At 46.3% G+C, this 21,674-nt stretch overlaps 1 protein-coding gene across 3 annotated transcripts in view; it reads left to right on the top strand.

Moving 5' to 3' along the window:
* The window catches only part of ADRB2 (adrenoceptor beta 2), a 110,211-nt gene extending 90,590 nt beyond the window's left edge, over window positions 1-19,621 (top strand). The window contains exons 2-4 of one of the 3 annotated variants that reach the window (XR_011505774.1): window positions 12,062-12,179; window positions 19,081-19,176; window positions 19,265-19,621. The gene's annotated coding sequence lies outside the window, so the exon portion shown is untranslated. Of the gene's footprint in view, window positions 1-9,414; window positions 9,431-12,061; window positions 12,180-14,209; window positions 14,835-19,080; window positions 19,177-19,264 lie in introns of those variants that run through there. The other 2 variants (XR_011505775.1, XR_011505771.1) reach the window with 2 other exon arrangements.
* The last annotated feature ends 2,053 nt before the right edge of the window (window positions 19,622-21,674 follow it).

Genomic DNA, 21,674 nt, shown 5'->3' with positions numbered 1-21,674 from the left:
CCCTGTCCCTGCCCTTGCCCTCGTGTGTCCCGACCTCCCCTCACCCCGACAGCTTCCCCAGCCGTGAGTCATGGGAGTTCACTCCCACACTGGCTCCCGAAAGGCTCTGGCTGGCAGGCTGGCAGGCTGCAGAGGTGAACACAGGCTGGGGGCCGGAGGCAGCTCTGCCAGGGCCAGGATTTGCCAGATGGAGCCGGCCTGGTACTTGACTTTAGGGTACTTCTAGGACTTGAACATGCATTTTTGGAGCCACGAGCCATTGTTTTGGGGAACTATAAGAGACCCAAAGTCTCTGAGGACTTGGAGAGGATAAATGTTATATTGCCCATCTTTGCTAAAGGGGAGAAAGGTTGATTCTGGTCATTTTAAGCTGTTCTTTTATTATCTGGGAAACTCTCCACTAAATCCTCTCTCCATCTGCAAGTGCCAGGTCTCTTGGCTGAGCCCTGAGGTTCTTTCCATCTCCTTCTTCAGTTCCTCATTTCTCTCCCAGTTTGAATTTAGCATCAGACCCTGACACCCACTGACATTTTCTCTGTCCTCTTCTGGATTCCAAACTCCTGGAGGACCATCCTCTGCCCCTTTATGCTGAAGGTCTTAGCCCTGTCCCATGTGGGTTAGAAGCATGGAATTAGGATTCAGACAGATCTAGGATTCAGTTTTATCTTTGCCACTTTGTTCTTGCTACCGCACATAGATTGCTTAATTTCTCTGTGTTCATTTTCCTATTTACTCATCCAACAAATATTCATGAAGCACCCACTGTGTTCCTGGCACTGTGCCAGGTGATGAGGCCAGAGCAGTAAAGGAAGCACGCAGCTTTTGCCCTCATGCAGCTGAGAGTGGGGGTGATAGATAACAAGTGACATCACAAACAATTAAAAATAATAATAATAATAAATTGTGGGGCTGTCCTTAAATAATAATAATAATAATAATAATATATAATAATAAAATATAATAATAATAATAATAATAATAAATTGTGGTTAAGTTTGGCACACTCTGCTTCGGCAGCCCAGGTTTGGTTCCCAGGTGTGGACCTACAGCACTCGTCAGTGGCCATGCTGTGGTGGCAACCACATGTAAAACAGAGGAAGATCGGCAACAGGGCAAATCTTGCTCAGCAAAAAAGTTAATTAACTAGTCAATTAATTTAATAATAAAAATAATAAATTGTGATGAGTACAGTAGTCCTCCCTTATCTGCGGGGGATACATTTCATGACCCCCAGTGGATGCCTGAAACTGTAGATAGTACCCAACCCTAGACACTATGTTTTTTCCTATACAGACGTATCTGTGATAAAGTTTAATTTATAAATTAGACACAGAAAGAGATTGACAACAATAATTAATAATTAAGTTGGCTTTAGGGCCATTATTAAATAAAATAAGGGTGACTTGAACACAAGCACTTTGACAGCCCATCTGATAACCAAGACGGCTACAAAGTGACTGATGGGCGAGCAGTGTACGCAGTGTGGAGATGCTAGACAAAGGGAGGATTCACGTCCAGGGTAGGATGGAGTGGGATGGTGCAAGATTTTGTCACACTACTCAGAAGGGTGGCAATTTAAAACTTATGAATTGTTTGTTTCTGGAATTTTCTATTTAATATTTTAGGACCTTGGTTGACCGAGGGTAACAGAAACCACAGAAAGCGAAACCATGGATAAGGGGGAACTATTGTATTATAAATGAAATACTGAGGAACTGAGCTAAACAACCATGTGGGGGGAGTAGAACCTATTTTAATACAGTGGGCAGAGTTGGCCTGGAGCAGCATTTCTCAACCTCAGCACCACTGACATTGGGGGCCGAATTCATCCTTGTTGGGATGGGGCTGGGGGCTGTCCTGCGCATTGAAGGATGTTTAAACAGCATCCCTGATCTCTACCCATTAGATGCCAGTAGCCAAGCCCCCTCCCACATTGTGACAACCAAAAATGCCCCCCGAAACAAGGCCAATGTTCCCTGGGGAGCGGGAGGAAGGGGCCCAAATCACCCCTCATTGAGAACCTCTGTCTTAAAGTATGGGTCCTACAGATTTGAGTCTCCTCCCTACCGTTTACTTGCCATGGTGACTTTGAATAGGTAACTGAGCTCTCTGAGCCTCAGTTTCCTCATGTGTGAAATGGGGTTTTGTCATGGGGAATAATATCCTGTAGTGTTGTTATGAGGAATAAATGAGATAACAACAGGTCCCCACAGCAAGCCCTCAGTAACGTAACAATTACTGCCGATGCTGTCATCATTACATATCTGTCTCTCCAACTGACCTCTGGCGCCTTGGTGACAGGAACTGACTTATAATCTTGTCTATATCCCCAGCCCACAGCACAGAAGCCCAGACGCCTTATAAACCGGGTGAAGCTCTGCCGCATAAATCTGAGCAGTCCCACACACAGACAGGACAGAGACAATCAATACAATTCAACAACAGTGGCTTTTCTTTGACCCCAGGCAGTTCCAATTCTCGCTGATTTGATATCTGAACAGAATCGGGCTCCTGTAGAGAAGAGAGGCGGCTCCTCCCAGCCCTGCTAAGAGAAGCCTGTACACTTTGGAAAGCTCACTCCTCCACAGGGAGAGGCTGATGAAAGATAATATTGCCTTTGGTCTTCCTCTTCTCCCTTAAACAATTGAAGGGGCCTTCCTTTTCCCGTTTGGCTGGTTGGAAGCCCCTGATTCACTTTGGCACGTCAGATCTCGCCTCTGCGCAGGCTTTGTGGCTCAGCCAGTGGACCAAGGAGCACTTGTTTTCATATTTCCAAGCCAATCTGGAGTGAGCGGGTTGGCACCTTCTTGCCTCTCCCGTTCTTCCTGAGCACTGCATAGGACAAGTTTCCATCCCCACAGAACTGGATCTGAGGGGAGCAACAAGGTTAGACTTCCTCCAGCTCCCTTCCTCTTCTTCTTTCTCAGGGAATGTGTGACCCCGGGCACTGTATGTGAACTCCATGCCCATCCCCACCTCATTGCCCTGAAGCTCCTTACAGATCTAATACTGTAGATTCCTTTATGTTTACAGAGCCCCGAGTAACTCCTCCATGGGAGAGATAAAGGGAGATCAAGAAGGGCGTCTACCTTAGCAGTTTCCTCTCCTAAGAAATTACTTGAAATATCATCCAAGACCTTGCTTGCCCCTGCGCTTGGCAAAGCCTGCTCAAGTCCCTCACTGCTTCCAGATCCTGCCTTGAAGCAATTTTGGCAAGAGAAGATAGAGCCTGATTTTAAAAAACAGTATTTCCCCCAAAACTATAATGTACAAGATTCTATGCTGGGCCCCATGGTGGCTACAACAGTGAAGAAGGCCCACTCCTCTGTGAGCTCCCCAGCCCCTGCACAAAAGTGCTGACGACTGTCTGTTGAATGAGGACTTGGCTCCAATTGGAGAGAAGAGAGGACAAACGTCTGTTGAACACCTGCCACATACCAGGACCTTATTAGTTACTCTAGGTACAAAGGTGAACAAGATATGATCCTGTAGACAAACTTAGACCTGGTGGAGACAGGTCTGTCCACAGAGAAAGTAGGATCATTTGGTCAGTGCTAAGAGAACACTATGTCCGCAGAGGGTGATACCCAGCCCAACCCGGGGGTCAGGGAAACCTTCTCAAAGGAGATGATGCCCAAGCTGAGTCACAAGAAATGAGAATGAGTTAACAGAAAGGATATTCTAGACAATGACCGAAGACATGAAAGGGCATGTGATCTGCTGGCAACTAAAGCAACCGGGCATGACTAAAATGTCAAGGAAAAGGTAGGAAGCAGCAAAGGATGAGACAGCAGGCACAGTCAGGGGCGGGGCAAGGGAGGACCTTTGTGACAGACGTGCAGAGGAGCTGCCCAGATCCTGCTGCCCAGCAGGCAGCTCCTTCAGGATCTTCCTCAGCTGGAGCCCCCTCCAGCGACCGAGGGAGGCGGGATCCTGATGCCTGTCCATTTTGGCCCACTGTGGGGTCATGCTGAAGGGCGATACTCACTCTCATGCCCTCCCCAGTGTAGTCTGAGGCTTTGTCAGGCCCGCTTTGACTCCTTCCTCTGCCCAATCCTGCGTCCTCGTCCTTGTCTTTCCTTTCACAGGTGTTGATCCTGCGCAAACAACTAACATCCCAAACTCCATCCTCACGTCTGCTTCCAGTGGACCCAGCCTGCTCCGACTTTGTTTGCCAAACTGGAAGCTGGACTCTATTCTGTCACTAGCTGCATTCCATCATTTTTCCTTTGCAACACAGACATTCCAGATGTGTTTACCCAGATTTAACATTCTTCGTATTTATACAGTTGCCTCGTCCGTGAGTTGTGAACAATTGCCAGAGAACTGGCTGGAACTAGTTATATATTCTTTCACTCCTTTTTCACTGTTAGGGGTGAACTGTTCCTCATTACCTATATTTCCACGTGGAAGAACTTCATCTCGAAAACACTCCTGATGTGTTTCTTCCAACGGCCCTCTTCACAGGAGGAAGAGGGGATTTATCTGACTGGTCAGTACAGAAGAGACTCGAGGTTTGGGGCTCATCTTCTCTTCTCTCTGGAGAGCTCCAGAAGAAAGGGGACCACTGCCTGGTCTGTGCTCGAGGCCATGCAGGAAGCTTGGGTCAATTCTGTGCCTGCCTGGGAGCCTTTGGTGGTCCTGCCCTGCCAGGGACTGGTGAGAAGCATCTGCAAGCCCATTCAGCTCCACAGCTAAGCAGCATGTCCCAATCCAGCTTCGACCAGTAATAATGCTGACATTTGGATCATGCTCTATCTGGCTCTAGTAAGTTCTGAACTTGGGCAGGGCAGAGACATGCTATCTTCCAAGCCCTCTAAAATATGCCAACACTCACAATCCAACAGCTTAAAGTGTCTTGATAGATCAATTTCTCAGCTCTCAAAGAATATCAGTAACTGCTGTGGAAGAAATAAGTGGCCAAATAAATGTATGTTGCTCTATGAGAAAGATACAGTCCCACCAAGAGGAGGCATGACTGTGTAACTGAGTGAAAGGCTCCGCCCACACCCGCTGGGGATGATGGACAGAAGCCTCAATCTAATTACTGCTTCAAACTACATCTTATTGCCTTAGTGGTGAACCACAGCATGTTTACACAAGGGAAAAGCCAATGAATTTAACCTTGGAGTATTTTGCGTTAGGAAATGAGCTGAATATTTTGAGTGCGAGGATGACAGCACATTTCTAAAAAGATTAAAGAGTCTTTTCCTCTAATGCAGGTTAAAAAAAAAAAATCAGATGAGCATCTTTCTTGGATCTTTTACTAGAAGTTAAACAAAGTGGTGGGGCGTCAGCTTAAAGAGCATAGGATCGGAAGTCCACAGACTTCGTTCCTGATCCCAGTTACCATCACAGATTTGCTAAATGACCACACTCCAGACACTTCAACTCTCAGCTGCAGTTTCCACGTTTATACCATGACTATGGTAATACCTGATATGCTCGCCTCACAAAGGTCTTATGAGGATCAAGTGTGATGTTTTATTATGAACCAAACCGTGTGCTAAAAATGATGCTAAGCACATTTCATGGATTTCCACGTGTCATCTTTCACCCTGGGAGGTTGTTGATAGTGTTATCCCCATTTAACAGATGAGGAAACTGAGGCACAGAGAGTTTAAGTAATTTTCCCAGGTTCTCACAGCTAGTAAAAGCAGAGCTAGACTTTGAGCCCAGATCCCAGATCTATCTGATCCACACGCCCAAGTTTTTCACCACTTTGCTGTGTGCCTTATATACTGAAAACAGCGTGAGAGAGCGGAAAAATACTGAGCATTAGATGTATTCTTAGTTCTGCCTCAGGGGAGTCATTAACCCTCTCTGTTGAGCTAGAATCATGGTTCCCAAAGATGTTCATATCCTAATTCCTGGAACTTATAAATATATTGTGATTTATGACAAAGCAAAATTAAGTGTAGATGGAATTAAGGTTGCTAATCAGCTGACCTTAAGCTAGGGAGAGTATCCTGGATTATCCAGCTGGACCAAATGGGATCACAAGGGTCCTTAAAAGCAGAAGAGAGAGGCAGATGAGGTCAGAGTGAGGCAATGTGAGAAGGACTCAACCTGTTTTGCTGACTTTGAGATGGAAAAAGGGGCCACAAGCCAAGGAATGTAGGCGGCCTCCAGAAAGTTATGCAGCCCTGCTGGCATCTTGATTTTAGTCCCATGAGGCCTGTGTTGGACTTCTACAGAACTGTAAAATAAGAAATTCGTGTTGTTTCAAGCCACTGAGTTTGTGGCAACGTGCTACAGAGCACTAGAAAACTAGCGTGCCGCGCACCTGTTTGTGCAGTGGAGGGGCTGGGCTTGAAGTGGATTGCTCAGGTTTTTCTCCCTCTGACACTCTCTGAGTTTGTGCTCTGTACTAATAAACAGTTCTTCCTAAGGCACAGGAAGGAGCACAGAAATAAGTGACAAGAAGTTACTTGTCCCTGGAATCTAACAGGGAACCAGCCCAGGGCCAGAGTCTCAGCTCGTGCATACACCCACCCATTGCCCTCCGCTGCCCAGCAAGCAGAGGCCCCCTACAGGCTCCCCTCCTCAGGCTCATGGGCAGCATGGTGGGTCTGGAGCCAACAGCAAAATGCAACAGTGGTGCTTTGATCCTCACACCTTTAGTCCTTGCAAAGCTGCCTTGTTCCTGCTGCTTGACAGACACTGGTCCAAAGAGACTGTTTATCTTAAAGCACGAGGAAGGGGAAGCAATATGAAGAATTGAGAGTGAAAGGAAGGGATTCTACCCCCTTCCCTTTTGTTCTCTCCCCTCCCCCTGCAGCTGCTCCACATTCTGGCTGCATTCTAAAACTTTTCTTTTTTTATTACTGTAACACTGGTATATAACATTATATAAATTTCAGATGTACATCATTATATTTCGACTTCTATATAGACTACATTGCATTCAGCACCGAAAGTCCAGTTTCCATCCATCACCATACACATGCGCCCCTTTACCCCTTTCACCCTCTCCACCCCCTTTCCCTCTGGTAAGCACAATCTGTTCTCTGTATCTATGTGTTTGTTTGTCGTTGTTGTTTTTGTCTTCCACATGTGAGTGAAATCGTATGGTATTTGGCTTTCTCGATCTGACTTATTTTGCTTAGCATAATACTCTCAAGGTCCATCCATGTTGTTGCAAATGGCAAGATTTCATCTTTTTTTCTTGTTTGAAAGATTGGCAGCTGAGCTAACATCTGTTGCCAATCTTCTTTTTTTGTTTTTTCCTTTGCTTTCTCCCCGAAGTCCCCCAGTACATACTTGTATATTCTAGTTGTAGGTCCTTCTGGTTGTGCTGTAAGATTTCATCTTTTTACGACTGAGTAGTATTCTATTGTGTATATACACCACATCTTCTTTATCCATTCATCTGATGATGGGCACTTAGGTTGTTTCCAAGTTTGGCTATTGTGAATAATCCTGCAATAAACATAGGGGTGTATATATCTTTTTGAATTAGTGTTTTCATGTTCCTTGTATAAATACACAGAAACGAGTTGTGTGGTATTTCTATTTTTAATTTTTTGAGGAATCACCATACTGTTTTCCCTAGTGGCTGCCCCAATTTACATGGACACAGCCCCCTGCCAAAACAATACAGGAGCCTCTTCAGTCCAAAGCGTGGTCCCATATCATGTTTTCAGGGGCTGAGAGGAACTAGGGAGGAAGGAGTCAGCCAGATGTGGAGGCTGCTGGTGACTAATAAAGGCCATTACCTGGGGCCAAGTTCTCCAGGCATTTTGAGGGAGAGGAGGAGGTTTAAGATGGACACTGGAGGAGGACCGCAGGAAGAGGGATGGGTAAGCGAGGTTTTTGAGCGGAGAGGGAAGAGGACATGAGGCCAGCATCCCTCCAGGCTGGCCCTCCTGGAAAGCTAAGGGGGGGCCCTGGCAGCCTCAGCGGGCTTGGAGATCTCTGTAGGAAGATTCCCATAGCCTTTGTCACTAAATCTGACAGTTCAATAGATGGATGATAGACTTTCGGTTGCAGTGTCCCTTCTCATACCATCTACTCTGTTTTTGCCAAAGGCATATGCCCTCCATACCACTCTTTACATTAATTTTTTTCTTTAAATCATTCCACTTTTTCCTCCAAGAAATTTATTTTTTAAAGGACATTTTTAATCACGATCTGTGGTAGAAACTTCTAGCGCTCACTCTTCTCGGTCCTCCTCTCTCTCCAGGCACATGGGAAGATTATAATCCCGGCACCTCCCACCCCCACCCCCAACAAGGAAAACTCCTGGAGTGGGTGGAGACTCATGATGGTTCTGGCCAACAGACTGTGTGGGAAGCAATGCGTGTTTATTAAAAAATCACAAAATGATTCTATATATTTTCTGTAGTTTTGTACACTCGTTAGATGTATCCATAAATCTATAGATTTTAGAAATGTCTGGAAGAATTCACAGCAAATTGACTGCATTATCTGGGGAGGCACCTGAGGCAGAGATGGGGTCAGGGGCACAGTGGTGAAAAAGAACTTTAAATTTACCTGTATTAAGTTTTCCCAAGGAAAATATGTTTATGTATTACTTATATAAGCAGAAGTTAATTTTAAAGTGAACAGCAAAATGAAAAATGGAAAAAAAACTGGAAAGTTATGTTGGAACTGTATTTTGAAGCATCTGAAATGCCAAGCTAAGAGTTTGTGCTTTAATAACACTGTAGGCAGTGTGAAGCTAGGAGAGATATGTGGATAGTCCTGGCCAAGCCCCGTCTAGGCTGGGACATGCCTCTTCCTGGGGTGGGCGTGAGTTCTGGATGAGTAAACATACATACAGTGTCCAGAAGAGCATCTAGCACAGAGTGAGTGCTTTGTGAGTGCTGGTTGCCGCTGTTTTTTCCACTTCCACTCTGGCCACATTAGCCTTTCTCAAGAACATGCCCAGATCTTTCTGCCTCAAGGTTTTCAAACGTGCTGTTCCTTTTTCTCATTGTTCCTTTCTTCCCTCTCCTTCTCATTCTTCAGAGTTCAGCCTAAGTATTAACAGCTCAGTGATGCCTTCTGCGACCTGCCCCACTGAGTAGTTCCCCCTGCCCACCGTGTGTGTCTCTGTCAAAGCATCCTGCTGGTCTTCTTCAGAACACTTGTCCCAATTTGTCGTCACATCTGTGGGTTTTTAAAGTTTTACCTGTTTATTATTCTTCACCTCTGTTCACAAATATATAAACATTACAAAGGCAGGGACAGAAAATGTTGCATTCTCTGCTATTTCCCCAACACCCAGTAGAGTTCCTGGCACAAAGTAGACATGGAAGCAGCAGTAGTAATAACAATAATAGAAATAGCTACTATATATTGAGCACTAACTATGTGCCGGGCATATTTTTACATACTTTACATATATTAACTCATTCAAACGTCTTAATAACCCTTTTGAGTGGGCAATAATATTGTCTCATTTTACAGGTGAAGAAATTGAGGCATAAGAGAGATTCAGAAACTTGGCCAAGGTCACAAGGCTGGTAAGGATCAGAGCTGGGATTGCATCCTTTAGTACTCCACAATATTTTATTAAATGATGAACTAATTAACACAGTGCTGGCTTATGCTATTCCTTATGTCCTTCTACTCCAAGTATAAATAGCGCCACTTGTTTTAGAACAAATGGAAATGATTAGCATAATGGAGAGAGTGTCTGCAGGGAGATTGTAGCCCTTAAGAGGAGAAGGCAGCTATTTTCCCTTGAGAGGCAGTAAATCGAGCTTTGTGTGACAGAGTTGATGGCAGGGCTGCAAACCAGGAGCACAGTGTGCTGGCAGAGCTGCGAGAAGCTCGCCCGGCTCCAGACCACATTACCTGGTTCTTCAGAGAACACTCCCTGCCAAGCCCAGTCACGGCCAGAGCTCCAAGAAAGGAGTTCTGGGAGCAGCGAGAACCGGCCGCCCAAGGACGATGCCAAGGAAGTAAGAGGAACCAGCCTCTGAGTCAAGGGAGGGAGATTGCTGTTGTCTCCTGGCCTTTAGAGGCAAAACCTTCCTGGAAGCCACACCTTACTGAGTCCTGTTAGGTGGATCCCAACAGCTGCCGGCCATGACTCTATGTACACAGATGTCAAGAAGAAAAATAATCCTGGTATCAGGCAGCGAGATTCGCCGTGCTCTCATCACGGGCCAGGCACTGTGTCAGGGGCTTTAGGTAAATGATCTCCTTCAACTCTCATAACAACCCTGGAGCTTCCTTCAACATTCATTTCGTCCATTAGTATTTATCAAGGTCCTGCTCTGTTGATGAGGTAAATACTATTTTTAATTCTGTTTTACAGATGAGGGGAAAGACACTTGGAAAGATTAGGTAATTTGCCCCAGTTATGTATTGGCAGCATTAGAACTTGAACTCAGGTCCGCCTGATGCCAAACCCACCTTCTTCACCTCTGTTCTGAATTGCCTTCGGAATTTGAAACCACCAGTTAGTTCTATCTATGTGTCAGGCATTGTGCCGCAATCATGATTAAGGAATTATTCAATGAGATAATGCTGCCCAGCCCATAATAAATGGTTAGTAAATATTAGTCTATGTCATTCTACATATTGTATGGTTATGCACTGTGATGGTTAATTTTGTGTGCCAACTTGGCTAGGCCATAGTACCCAGATATTTGGTCAGACACATCTGGATATTGCTGTGAAGGTGTTTTTTAGATTAGATTAAACTTTAAATCAACAGACTTTGAATAAAGCAGATTACCATCCATAATGTGGGTGGGCCTCATCCAATCAGCTGAAGGCCTTAATGGAAAAAGACTGACCTCCCCCAAGGAAAAGGGACTTCTGCCTCCGGACTGCCTTCGGACTCAAGCTGCAACATCAACTCCTCCCTTGGTCTTCATCCTCCTGGCTTACTCTGCAGATTTTGGACATGGCAATCTCCACAGTCACATGAGCCAATTCCTTAAAATAAATAAATCTCTCTCTCTCTCTCTCCATACATATCCTCTCTCTAAATATATATGCACATCCTCTATATACATGTATACTACATACATCATATATATACGCACACACTGTATATATATTATGTTATATATATTACATTATGTATATACATTATGTATATTACACATTATATACAGATATTAAATGCATTATACAGTATATATACACATATTATATCTATATTGTGTTATATATATACATTACAATATACGTATATATGTGTGTGTATATATATTATACATACATTCTATTGGTTCTATTTCTCTGGAGAAGTCTGACTACCCAAAGATATATGTATATACAATCATGACAATAACCACATGAGCACATAAAAGCTGGGGAGGTCTATATTAGAAGCAAAGAATGCAAACTGCCTGAATTCTTCTAGAAATCCAGCTCCTAATGAACAATACAGCCTGTAACTATCACACTCATCTCCACTTGTATGACAAGAGCTGATTTTCCTACTTTGGTTAGAAACGGATTAAAGGTTAATCCTGGTTCTGCCCATTCTCTTCTCCTCTAGGCCTGTTTCCCATCCGTAAAATGAGGACCATGCGACACTTTCATGACAAACGCAGGAATGAATGTCCACTGACAGTCGGGTCCTCCCTTCACCACCCCTCATGGCTCGGTGTCGGATGAGTGGTGGCAGTGGACGTGCTGAGGAAAGAGGCCCAGTCAGGCGGCCAGAAATCCAGCAGGCTGGTCCCAAGGTCACCACTCACCAGCCGGGTGACCTGGGGTAGATCTCTTTCACAGGCGGCTTTAGTTTCCTCGTCACCAAAACAGTCATGATAATTTCTCTGTGAGGGCTACTGCAAAAATCACCATGAAATCCTGGATGTGATATCATTTCATGAGCAGTAGTTTTTCACTCTCAGAAAGAGCAGTCCAGCTGCCCAGTAGATGTGAGCAGTTTTGGGCTCTGTGTCAAAGCAGGGTCAGCCTTGGGTAGTGCCCTGGAGTCAGCCAGGATGGTTGACGGTCACGCTCGTATGCTCCATTGTTGCTGACAGAGAGGGCACTCATCTCATCATAACAGCCCCTTCAGTGGCAGTCACTTCAGCTCCAAATGCTCAGTCTCATTTTCTCTTCGTAACAACCCCATGTTTTGTAGGCAGCCCAGGGAGGAAGGGGTTAAACTGATGGCCACACACCAACATAGAGGCCAAGCTGGGCTCCAGCCCCATCCGCACTTGAAATCCAGCGCCTGTCCGTCACCATCACCAAGTAAGGTAAGTGACAGTCATAACCTAACCTGAAGATTCAGGGGCCAGGAGAACAAAGTGACTCAGTCGCAAATCCTCCTTCTAAAGCTGAGGCAGAGGATCTGGGAGACAGATGAAGACTGGAAAGAGAAATTAACTGGAAAAAAACAGGGAAAGCATCAGCAAGATTCTAATCAGAGAATCAGGCTGCTGGCAGAACTGAACATCACTTGTCAAATGCTTCCCAGAACTCAAACTTGATGTTCTCTCGTTTCCCGTTATCTTAGGATTGAGGGAAAATGAAATACATTTTCATATGACTAAACTCAGTCACCAATTCACTTTGTGACACTGAGCAAGCCCTTTAGTAACTCTGAGTCTCAGTTTTCTCTTCTATAAAAAGTCAAATGGTACAAAATCAGTTTCCCAAACTTCACACATTAGACTGCCGGGGTCACGACTTTTGCCATATGTAAGCATCACAGCTACTATGGTTTACCTAATACTGTTCTCTATGTGTATTTACACATTTAAAAAGGAAATTCTCTATCACCTCATAAATGTAAAAGCAGAGCCTCTTGCGTTAATAATTTATAAAGAATACATAATTATTAAGAGCTCGGTCACCTTACTTAACAGTTCACTTCTCCAAGATTCTTTACCTACAGAATGAGGTTAATTTTTCTTCCGTGAATGGAATCTGAATAAAATAAAAATGTTAAAAGCAAATCAGATGAGAAAGGCAAAAGAGACTTAAGATGGCAGCCCAGGGGGTTGAAGTCAAGGGGAGAATTCATCTCCTGGAGGAGACAGGAGCACGGTTACATTATTCACTATAGTTCACGATATTCAATATCATTTATGTTATTCAATACAATTCACTTCATTCACATTATCCAATATAATTGGGATGACCACAACTGATGTTTATTTAGTGGCTATTATTGTATTAAGTGCTTGTTAAGTGTGATTTCATTTAATCCTCACAACTGTTATTATTCTCACTTTACAGATGAAGAAATTAAGGATCAGGGAGATTACATGTCTTGTCCACGAACACAACTCGAAAGTGGCAGAGCAGGGACTTGAAGGGGAGTCTGCCTGACTCCAGGGTCCATGCTCTCGCCCCAGTGGCAGGAGGTTCCTGACCTAGGCACCGGGGTCACTGCTCTTCCAGGCCCAGAGCTGACCACCCACTCCCGGCCACAGGCTCTGGGGCTCGTTCATGACCAACCGAACATGATCCCTGACCAGCCACTCACAGCACATGCCTTATCACTTTTGCAATTGTCAACTTCCTTTTGGGTCGTCCCCCTTCCTATCTTTTCTGGTCCCTGCTGGGGGCATCACCAGATCAAAGTACCCTGAGCACAGCCTTCATCTGTTGCAGGAACCAGCGCCCCCCGTCCACCCTACCCCCCACCTCACCCCTGGCCAAAGAACGACAGTGGCTCTTGGTGACGGAAGCCACACCAGCTAATCTGGTGGCTTCCAAATGGAGTTCCACAGTGAGGCCTCAAGAAGAGAGCATCCAAGAGGGCAGATCAGCTTCATCTTTATTACAGAATTGCTCCCTGCACAAACAACACTAAACTTGGAAAACTTACTAATGGGATGGCATTAGGTGTAGAGTTCGCAGACCCAGGCTTTCACCCAGCCGTGCCACTAAGCAGCTGTCTCTGGGCCTCAGTCTCCTCGTTGCTAATATGGAAATGACCAGCCCTGCCTCACAGCTCTGGTGGGGAACCCAAGGAGACACAGTGGACAATACACATGCACACATATGAAGTAGGCATGAAGTGTCCGTGTCCGCAAACCCATGTGCACAAATGAATAATTATGATTAAAAGCGATGCCTCTCTCTAGCATTCGAAACCTCTTTTTCCTTCTTCCCTTCAATGGGTCCTTGCTTCCATCAATACTGTTCTCCTGTTCCTGCTGTTTCCATTTCATCTTCCCAGCCCCTCCAGATAGCATTTCCCCCCTTTTCCATCATTGAAAATTATAAGGGGTCTTCGGGTCCTATATCCAACTGATTGTCCTCTCTGATCCAACAGCCTGGGCTGCTGATTCGCCATGACCTGAAGTAGACACCAGCGTAAGCAGACGGGTCACCTTGTGCTTGTTTACGTTGTCTTCATCCTCATCACCTCCCAGTCTCTTCCCCAGAGATCTTTGGCCATCCTGGGACAGGCAGAAGCTGAATGGGTCAGATTCGCCATTGTTAGTCTTCTCTGCTCACAAGCTCTCAGAGGAGGCAGCCCATGAGGGTGGCCACAGCTCTGAGGACCACTGCTCTCATCTCTGCTCTGGGCCAGCCTAGCCACCTGCTGCCCCTGCCCCAGGAATGGGAAAATGATGGACAAGCCAGGGACTGCAGCAACAGGTCAAAGAGATGAGGGTTCTGATTGAAATATTCCTTGTCCATAGACAAGACATTTGCTTGATGCAAGATATCTCTGTCTGAGCCCTTTTTCAGCCCAGAACGAGAGGGATCAGAGCATTCCCTAACCCCCCAGATGGTTGCCCTGGGCAGGACTCAATGGACGGTAGCCTCCTCAGCAACAGCAAATTCAAGGGCATCAGGTTTTTAGCAGCATTCAGGGGACGCTGGGTCAGGGCTCACCTGTCCCAGGTGAGCAGTGATTATAAATCTGACAATAAATAAATGCTTTGACCTGGAGGAGCTTAACTCTAGGCTTTGAAATTTAATTCTTTGTGCCTCCTGCCACAAATCTTGCCCATCTCTCCACCCTCTGGAAATTAAGACTGTCCGTCTTCCACAAAGCTGAATTCTAGGGTTTTGAATTAATTATTTAAGGAATTAATCTGTGAAGCATAAACAGGCATGATCCTCATTTGGGAAAATCAAGAAAGAACTCCATGGGAGTGAAAATTCGCATCACTAACGGTTGACTCTTTAAAGCAAGATCCCTACTTGTATTGAGGATATAATTTGAATTACAAAAGTTCAGTTTAGCCACAACTTTTCTGAAATACACATAATAGAGCATAAATCAAGGCCAATTTGAAGCCTAACTGTCCTGTGGCCTTTCTACGGAAAGATCCAAGAGTAATGATTCCCAGAATTTAATGTGCATCAGAATCCCGGGAGAGCTCATGGACACGCAGGCTCCCGGATCCTCCTCCAGACCTACCTTGTCATCATCTCTGGGGGTGGGCGGGTGGGGGGAGCAGGGAGGGATCTGTGTACTTAACCAGCTCCCCAGGGGATTGGAAGCAGGCAGTCTGAGCCACAAAGGGAGTCCCTGTGCTCGTCTTCCTATGCCGGAGCAATGTTGCCCCAGAGCTTGTGAAGCTTGGAGGTTCAGCCCCTGGCCCACTGCTCAATGGGAGGTCATCAATGCAGATGCCCCTTTTCACCCAGTTGGACCCCAGGCTCCTGTGAGTGTGAACCCTGAACACGAGCACCCCTGATATCTAAGGTGCATGCCCCTCCTAATCAAAAGCTCAGGCGTGCAGTGCTTGTACAGATATACAGATCAGGAAACCGAAGACAAAGAGGGGAAAGGACTTGCTCAACAGCACCTGGCAGCCCAGATGGGCACCAGAGGGCCTGGTCATCTGACCCCTCTGCCAGGGGCCGGTCAGCCTCCGGTTCTCAGCTAAATGGCCCTTCCTCCGAGAGTGAGCTCGAGAAAGAATCAGATGCCTGTTATATTCTGTCCCCACAATCAGCTTTTCTCCTTTGCACTCATCACAGTTGGTGACCATATATTATTTCTTGATGTTTGTCTTCCCAACTAGACAGCAGACTCCAAGAGACAGGGACCCGTTTTGTACACCAGAATTTCTAGCACCTAACACAGTGCCCAGGACATACTAGAAAATTAACAAATACTTATTGGATAGATGGACAGACAGAAGTTCCAATGGTCTCTCCTGCATAATAGAAAACAGGAATATTGAAAAAGAGAAGGGTTTGCCCACACCTAGCAACAGGTCTGTGCCATGAGGCCAGCAAAGGCAAAGGGAGAACTCATTTTCCCTCAGCCTCAGTGTTCGGGATTGGACCAACTAGGCTTTGGCAAGCCTTCCAATTCATAACAGTGTATATATTTCTAAATTTTATTTGATGAGTGTAGGGTAGAAAGTGACAACATTATTCTCCCAATTCTCTAAAAGGGGCTGGTGGTCCCTCAGGCCACCCAGCTTTATGGTTTCACATCGCCCTCTAGTGGCCAGGATATGTCACCATAGTTTGTGGTGGTCGATGAAAAACTGAGCTTAAATAAGTTTAGAGGCCTGCTTTGAGTATAATAATAACTTACACATGTGTGAAATGTACTAAATCCATGGAGATAGTCATTTATCCATTCAACAACTAATCACCCAGTGCCTGATATATGCCTGGGACAATGCCTGGTGATAGAATATCGCAATGAGTGTGTCAGATGTACCCCCTGCTCCTGCTTACATCTTAGGGCTGGGGCGTTCAGTAATCGCACAGCACTGGGTGAAACACCACTGTGACGAGTGTTAGAAAGGAAATTTACAGAGTGTCAATACAGAATATAAAAGTGAGGGGCCCTCTCCGGCGGGGCTTCTCTGAAGAGATCACGCTTAAGCTTGGATTTGAAAGACAAGGAAGAATTAACAAGGAAAAAGTGGGCAGGGGATGGGAGGGAAGGAAGAGGCAAAGAATTCTAGGCCAGGAAGAGCTCTGTGAGCCGGAGGTGGAGAGAGAAGGCGAGGTGGCCTCCGGTGGAGAGGGACACAGGTGAGGCTGAAGTTTCCTATTAATGTGAGACGGGACATAAATTGCTCATAGTGACACAGCTTCTGGGTAGTGATAAAGAAGATGAGGCCCCAGCCAGGGTGCATACCGCAGGATAGAAAGAGCTGTGGGGCAGAGGGCAGATGGGGGCTCCGAATGGCCTGTGGGAGGGAGGGAGGCACCAGCTCCTCCAGCCTGATATGAGCTCAGACAACAGCTGCCGGAAGGTACTTGAAAGGTCACCTAGGCCTCCCTGTCCACTCAACAGGGAGAAAACAGGCCCAGAGAATGGAAGGTCATGTGGCAGTGAAAGGTAAAACTCCTTCTCCCCATCCTGTATACCCAGGTCTGGAGGAGCTCACTGCTCCCCAGAGATGCTCCAGCCTCGGCCCCCCAGCCTCAGTCAAAAGTCCAGTTCCTTTAAGGACCTCTCTTCAGAACCGTCCTCTCTCAGCGTCTGAGGATCCAGCTGCCATAGCCCTAGGAGCCAGGGGCTTCAGGGTCCACATAGACAAGCTTATCCCTCTGGACCCCGCCCTCCATGCCACCCCATCTGGGACCCACCAGCTGCTGCTACACGGAATTCCTGCCCTATCTCTTGGCATGCTGTGCCCTCTCTCCCTTTGGGGCCTGCCCAAAAACTCTTCTGTCTCACCAGACTGCTCTCTCCCCGTTCTCCTAGCCTGGCCAACTGCCGCTCACTCTCCAGGTCCCGGCTTAGACATCCTCCTCTCCAGAAGCCACCCCCATACTCCCCGGGAGCCCCCTTTCTGAGCTTCCCCACTGGAGCACTGATCACATTGCATTTTGATTGCCTGTTTCCTTGTCCATCTCTCCAACAGACTTGAACACCTGGAGGTCAAGAACTACGTATATCTCATTTTCTCCTGTATCCCCAGCAGCTAGCACAGCGCCTGACACTTAGAAGGTTCCCAGAACTATTCCTTAAATAAATAAATGAAGGAAAATAGAGCACTCTAACCCCAGCACCTGCTTTTCACTGCCCTGCACTGGGCTTCTCAGTTCTTTCCGCCCATCATTCTCTGCCCTCTTTTTGTCTAACAGGGGCCTGTTTACTGCTGTAATATGACCTGAAGGAAAGAGAGCAGTTCTGTCCCAGCCCAGGCAGGGACTCGTCAACCTCACACCAGCTGCTGGTGTCCCCTAACCTCCCTGGGAAAGTGGAGTGAGAAGCAGGAAGGAGCTCTCTGCATTTCAAACTTACTAGACGTGCTATTCACCACCACTTGTTTTCCTGGTGACTAGGAATGCGTTTGAAAGTTGGGTTTTCTTTTTTACCAACTTCCCCAGCATTCTGAGGCTTGGATGTCTCTGAGTGAGTCTACGAACTACCACAGACCCCAAGGCCAAAATCTTGTTCAAGGGAGGCCCGCCATGAGTCAGCTATTCCCCAGCCTGCATGCAAAAGGGATCCTGGCAATTCTGCTCAATCAATGGCACATCTCTGTCGAAGGCCTACTATGTGCCAGGCTGTTTTAGGTGCTTTCCATCATTGGAGAATAGTCAGGCTTTGCCCTTGCCCCCTGCAGAGCTAATATTCTAGCAGGAAATACAGCATTAAGCAACTTATTACACAATTATTCAGTGACAATTGAGATACAAATTGAGGAGGAAAAGTGCAAGGTGCCAAGAGAGCACAGCCTGAGTGGCCCGGCCCCACCTGGGAGGTCAGGCTGGCTGCCCAGAGGCTGTGACTTTTGGGTTGAGAGCTGAAGGATGAGTGGATGTTAACTAGGCAAAGAAGAGGAGGCAGTGTGTGCACGTGCGATGTGTATGTGCACACGTATGTGGGTGCATGCAAACCTGTGAGCATTTGTAGCTATAGGCCTATTGTGCATGTGAATTCACGTGTGCACATATGTCAGAGCATATATATGCCATGTATATTGTGTGTGTGCCTGCATGCACATGTGTGTGCACGTGTGTGCCACAGTATATGTGTGTCCACGTGTGCAGGTGCGTGTGTATGTGTCCCAAATGTTTGTGCGTCACTTGTAGAGTCAGACCCTCTTCCGCCTCTGGGCCTCCTTCCCAACGCAATGAGTCGTCACTGTGAAGCAGACTTCAGGGCTTCTCTGCATGGAACCGTGATTCTCAAAACTCTTTTGGCTCAAGGACCATTTCAGTAACAATAACATTTTACTTGTGTCCTTGCATTTACTCCTCCAGCAACCCCAGGAGGCAGGCATGGTTATTGTCCCATCTTGCAGAAGAGGAAATAAAGGCTCAGGGAGAGGAAGGGTCTTTCCTGAGATCACGCAGCAGGTTAGTTTTGGAGCTAAGAGTTGAACACAGGTCTGTTTGACTCCAAAGCATACACTCGAATCCACTGAACTCTCTTTCCTGTCACTAGGGCAAGGGTCAAGACGGATCAGCCATACGGAGGGTCCCCCTCCCACTGTCGCAGCAACAACACCCACCCAGCAGTGAATGGAAGAAGCTTCAGTGAAGCCCTGTCCCAGTTCAGCCACTGAGTCACTGTGTGACGTGGTCGAGTCCCTCCTCCTTTGTGAGCCTTCGAGACTTTCCTGAGTTCTTCCAGTCATAAGGCACACGCATCGAATTGTGACTGTCATTGATGCTGAGGAATCCAGTGGACCTGGTTCAGAGGTCCCCTCTGCTTTCTAATGGCCGTGTGACCTTGGAAAAAGTTACTTAGCTGTCAAACTTTCCTCACTTGTAAAACAGGAATAAAAATTGCACCTACTTCATAGGGTTGTTTGAGGAACAAATGAGATAATGCACTTAGCATAAAATGATTGCCCTGCGAGTGTTAGCTAACATTGTCATTATTTGCATATATTGCACACTATTATAAGCAAGGATTATTTGGGGTCCCATTTTGTTCCGGTTCAGGGTTTTAGAAGAAAATGCAAGGAAGCATCTGGTTTGACCAGGATTGCTAGATATTGGATAGTTTGTAAAAAAATTTTTTTACAAAACCAGACTTGGCTCATGGGTCAATGGAAAGTCAGTTTCCCTTTGGCTCTGAGGCCGGCGGTTCAGAGCAGTTTATTCTGGTGCTGGCTCACAGTTTGGTTAGATTCAAGGCCATGACCATGAGTAAGCGATTCACCCTTGCCAAAAAGTATAATCATGGTCATATTCTAAATATTTGTCCCATAAGAAACCAAATCTGCCCAACCTTCAGGGGTCATAGATGTCACTCACTCACTCAATGGAGTTCATTCATTCATCCAACTCGGAATTATTGACCACGCACCTCATCCCAGGCACTGAGCACTGGTCATGCTGGAGACTAATGGGAGGGAAAGCCGTGGGCAGCCTCGGGTGATTTTGGAGAAAACTCAGGGCCCTCAGGGAGGGTGACTGCTCCCGAGCGGTGCAGAGTCCTGGAGAGGAGGCAGGCCCGAGTGTTCGGTGCATCTTGCAGTGCAGCTGGTCCCAGATGGAAAAGGCCATTAGGGGTCATCTCAGAGAATACACACATTTGACAGGTGGAGAAGCAGGCACCCAGAGAAAGGAGGGAGCCACTGAGATCGCGAAGCTGGGCTTCATCCTGCTCGCCTGACTCCTACGTCACCATCTCTCACAGTGAGCCCCTCCTTTACTCCCAAGATTTCAGGCCCACCTCATACAAAAACACAGCTTCTTGAGACATTTTAGCCCATGAACAGCCTCAAATAGAGACAGTAAGAATGAAAAAGCAACCTCACTCATTTCAGTGTCTACCGCTTACCGGGTGATTACTTGGTTCCAGGCACTTTGTTCAGCGTTTTATATGCCTATCATTTTAATACTCAAGACAACCTCATTGGGTGGGTCATTATTACTCTATTTTACAGAAGAGGACACTGAGGCTCAGAGAGGGGAAGGAACTTTCCCATGGTAACACAGCTAGAAGTTACAGAGCCATCATTGAACTTAACTCTGCCTAACTTTGAACCCAGGCCTGTAACCGCCATACAATGTCCCTCAGTGGGATACAGGGCACAGGGTACTTGCCGGTTTACACCTTCTTCCTGGGCCCACCCAAGCTGGCAAAAGTTTGATGACTGCAGCTGGGAAGGAGGAAGAAAGAGCAGCAAGTGAGCAGCAAAGACACTTGAAATCCAATCCTAGGATGGAGTACCCACTAAGATCCAGGACTGTGACAAGCTCCAGGGTGATGACGATGGAGGGAGATGGGAGCTCACTGTGTGGTGAGGAGATGGATGGATGGATTCAGTGCTTGTCCCAGACAAGAGTGGCACCAGATGCTGCGAGATAACTTGTGTGGTGTGACATAGAGCAAACCATTTCCTCCCTTCTGGAGAGGCAGCACAGTACAGTGATGAAGCCCAGGGCCCCTGGAGCCAGACTCCCTGGGTTAGATCTTAGCTCTGCCTCTTACCAGGTGTGTGACTCATGCAATATTAGCATTTACTGAGTTCCCTGCCCTCTTCCGTAAAATTGGAATAATAATACCTATTTGATAGTATTGTTATGAGGACTAAATGAATTACTATTTGGAAAGCACTCAGAACAGTACCTAACACATAGCAAGAACTGTATACATTTTTGCTACATTTTTTTAAATTATGTGAGCTAAAAATAACATACCTGATTGTTTGAATTAAGATACCTTTAGCTGTAAAATAACAGAATACCGGACCCAAAGTGGCTTTAACAAAAGGTTTTATTAGTATCTTCCACAATGAGAATCATTTGAAGGGCAATGGTTCCAGGCTAAAGGATGTCCCCAGGAACTCATGATCTTCTCGTTCTCCTTCCCAATATCTTCCATATATCCTTGGCACCCC

This window comes from Equus asinus, chromosome 9 (assembly GCF_041296235.1).
Source record: "Equus asinus isolate D_3611 breed Donkey chromosome 9, EquAss-T2T_v2, whole genome shotgun sequence".
Classification (NCBI taxonomy): Eukaryota; Metazoa; Chordata; class Mammalia; order Perissodactyla; family Equidae; genus Equus; species Equus asinus.
The sequence above is the reverse complement of the archived record's forward strand: the minus strand, read 5'-3'. Positions and strand labels throughout refer to the sequence as shown.